This window comes from Ictalurus furcatus, unplaced genomic scaffold (genome assembly GCF_023375685.1).
Source record: "Ictalurus furcatus strain D&B unplaced genomic scaffold, Billie_1.0 scf3, whole genome shotgun sequence".
NCBI lineage: Eukaryota > Metazoa > Chordata > Actinopteri > Siluriformes > Ictaluridae > Ictalurus > Ictalurus furcatus.
In genome coordinates, this window is record NW_026521052.1 from 151288 (window position 1) to 154311 (window position 3024).

The 3024-nt window shown below is 43.5% G+C and overlaps 1 long non-coding RNA gene across 2 annotated transcripts; it reads left to right on the forward strand.

The window, feature by feature from the left end:
• Positions 1–1502: 1502 nt before the first annotated feature.
• Positions 1503–2636, forward strand: LOC128604822 (uncharacterized). Of its 2 annotated transcripts, none has more exons than XR_008385322.1 (3): positions 1503–2059; positions 2154–2327; positions 2531–2636. It is a non-coding gene; the product is annotated as an uncharacterized LOC128604822 (long non-coding RNA). The 2 variants fall into 2 exon arrangements; XR_008385323.1 differs by having other exon boundaries at positions 1503–1874; positions 1959–2327.
• Positions 2637–3024: the final 388 nt, after the last annotated feature.

The following is a 3024-nucleotide window of genomic DNA, read 5'->3' on the forward strand; positions in this document are numbered from 1 at the left end:
AGTGAGAAATAACATTTTATAACTTTTTTTATTCACTCCTCTGGTTCAATATTAATGTTAATATTATACAAATATGCTAGCGGTGCTAGCTTTTGAGGAGGCAGTCCAGTCCACGCATGCGCAGTGTAATTAATAAGCAAGCTAATCGAAATGAGATTAGCAAATAGGTCGATGTTATTTTTGATTCTATTTAAAACGATGAATTCACTCTGTCAATAACTGCCCAGTCTGAGAATATTACATGATTTACTTTTATAAGTGGACGTGGCTGAACAACATGTAGCTTCACTGGCTAATTAGAGCTCTTTTACTAGTTTAATGGCTGAGTCATCCAGCTTCGCGCATGCGCAGTGTGGGTTTAGGCGCTATAGTCTTCTTTTGAATTATTATTATTATTATTATTATTATTGAGACCATTTGGGATGAATTTGGAGCATGTGGGGGGTTTGAGTGACCCCAGAATGACCTATAAATGTGCGACCAATCAGCGACCAATCAGCGACCAATCAGCTCCTGCTACACACTGACGTGAGATGGCTTAGTAGGGGTAAATTCCTGCAGAGATTTCGAGAGCTCTGTCCGGAGATGAACGAGTTTCCTTTTGCTGTTAAACATGCAGAATACACCCAAGTCAATGATGATCAGTGGTTGCTGGACTTTTTTTAACCGAGCATTTTTAACCGATCTGACCAACTTAATTTGGAACTGCAAGGAAAAGACAAAAATTAAAGGCAGTTAATGCCTTTAAACAGAAAATGCAACTTCTGTTCTCAAAGCTGCAGCGCCATGTTTTTGGGAACTTCCAAAACCTCGCGTCAGATCTGGAGACGCAGCGGAAGGCTTGTGCGCAGTTTAACATTGCACGCTACACGGAGCAGATTGACAGCTGTCGGTCAGAGTTTGACAGACGCTTTCAAGACTTTGCTTTACTGGAGCCATTCGCCACATTCATGTGCTACCCGTTTAGGGACAATGTTGAGGTTGATTCACTCGCATCGAAAATTGCAACGCTGTTTCACCTGAACTCGTCTGGAGTGGAGGATGAGATTTTGAAACTACAGACTGACATTCAGCTGAAGTCCAGGGCTCATGGACAGTTCTGGAACTTACTCACAGGGGAAAAGTACCCAAACATGAGGAAATGTGCCACCTCCTTGACTGCATTATTTGGCTCTACTTATTTATGTGAGTCAGCCTTTTCCCACATGAAGATCATTAAGTCCAAATACCGTTCCACAATGACTGATCATCATTTGGAGGCCTGCTTGAGGCTGGCTACCAGCAGCTACTGTCCGGACTATGCAACCCTGGCTGATTCTATTCAGTGCACGTCGTCAGAGTAAGGTAATGACCAAAAATGTACTGAATTGTAGCGTCCCATAAGGGTTCATTCAGTTATGCAAGGTACATGAACATATAGTGTGTATGTGTGTGTGTGTGTGTGTGTGTGTGTGTATATATATATATATATAAGTATACGCAGTGTAAATATAAATATGTTTCGCATTTTTAGTGTAGGTAGATCTCTTTGACTGGTCATGTTAAAAGTAGCTCGCAAGTCAAAAAAGTGTGGGCACCCCTGATATACAGTAAATATAAATATTAGTCATAATTCGCAGCCTTAGAAGCACAAGCATCCAAAGTAAAATTGCAAATGCAGAGTTTAAAATTTTCACCATGATGACAAAGTCCAAGAAGTGTAACTTACTCCTGCAGAAAATAAATAATAATTATTATTAAGTATCAGTGATGTTTCCGTTGTTCAGGTGGCGATTGCAGGCGCATTTTATCCGAACTGCTTCCTCCAGGGAACTGTGGACGAGGAGCTCGCCTCCAAGGAACTCTATGGAAACGACCCCAGGACCACCGTAGTGGTATTCAGTCAGCTTCCATTTAACTAGGGGATTAATATTATTATTAATAATATTTCTTTCTCTCCCTCCCTCTCTCTCTCTCAGGTGTGTAATCTCCCTCCATTTGCATTCCTCTACTATAAACAGCTCCAGTCTCTCTTCAGACACTGTGGTTAAATCAAATCCATCTCCTTTGACAGCTCCAGGTGTGTGTGTGTGTGTGTGTGTGTGTGTGTGTGTGTGTGTGTGTGTTTAATTGTGATTTTCTATAAATGTGTATTGTGGGTCTGTGTGTATCAGGGCCTATGTAGAGTTCTACCGCTCGTCAATGAGAGGTTCTGGCGTTCTCCCAGAGGTCTCTCTGTCTTTCCTCCTCGCGCAGCAGAGACTTCCTCTCCATCTCAACGTTTAACCCGCTGGAGAGGTGGAGACTTGGGCAGGGGGGTAGTGTATCTCACACCTCAGATATACACGGTACACACACACACACACACACACACACACTGCAGCGAGCATCATCAGATGAGTCATAGTTACATTTTAAGTGAGAGTAGTCATGTGACCACATCCCCTAGACAGTGTGATGTTTAGATGATGTTCTGTATATTAGTGCTGTTCTGTTACAGGTCTCTCTCTCTGTGTCTCTCTCACTCACTGTGTGTGTGTCTCTCTCTCAGGGTGAATGTGGATATTCAGAATCAGTCAGTGAGCCCTGTCGGGGTTCTGAGCAGCTCCATTGAGCTGGAGAATCTTCCGTCTAACCCTGTCTTTATCATCAATATCACCGAGGTGTCTGTTCCGCCTCTTTCACTTTCAGTGCACAAATAAAAAAAGCAGTGGCTCCTGTGTGTGTGTGTGTGTGTGTGTGTGTGTGTGTCTGTGTGTCTGTGTGTCTGTGTGTGCGCGCGCACTAACAGGATTTCAATGTGTGTGTGTCTGTCTGTGTGTGTGTGTGCACTAACAGGATTTGTGTGTGTGTGTGTGTGTGTGTGTGTGTGTGTGTGTGTGTAGGTCATCAAATTCGGGCATTTCTGGGGTTTACAGGCTCACGCGGCAAGTCTGGAGAAACAGAGGTGGCTGACAGTGGCCGTTAATACACGGGTGCTCTGCCCACTTCCTGTCTCACTTTATCCAAATCTTCTGTGTCTCGCCCCTTTCTCTGAAACTCACA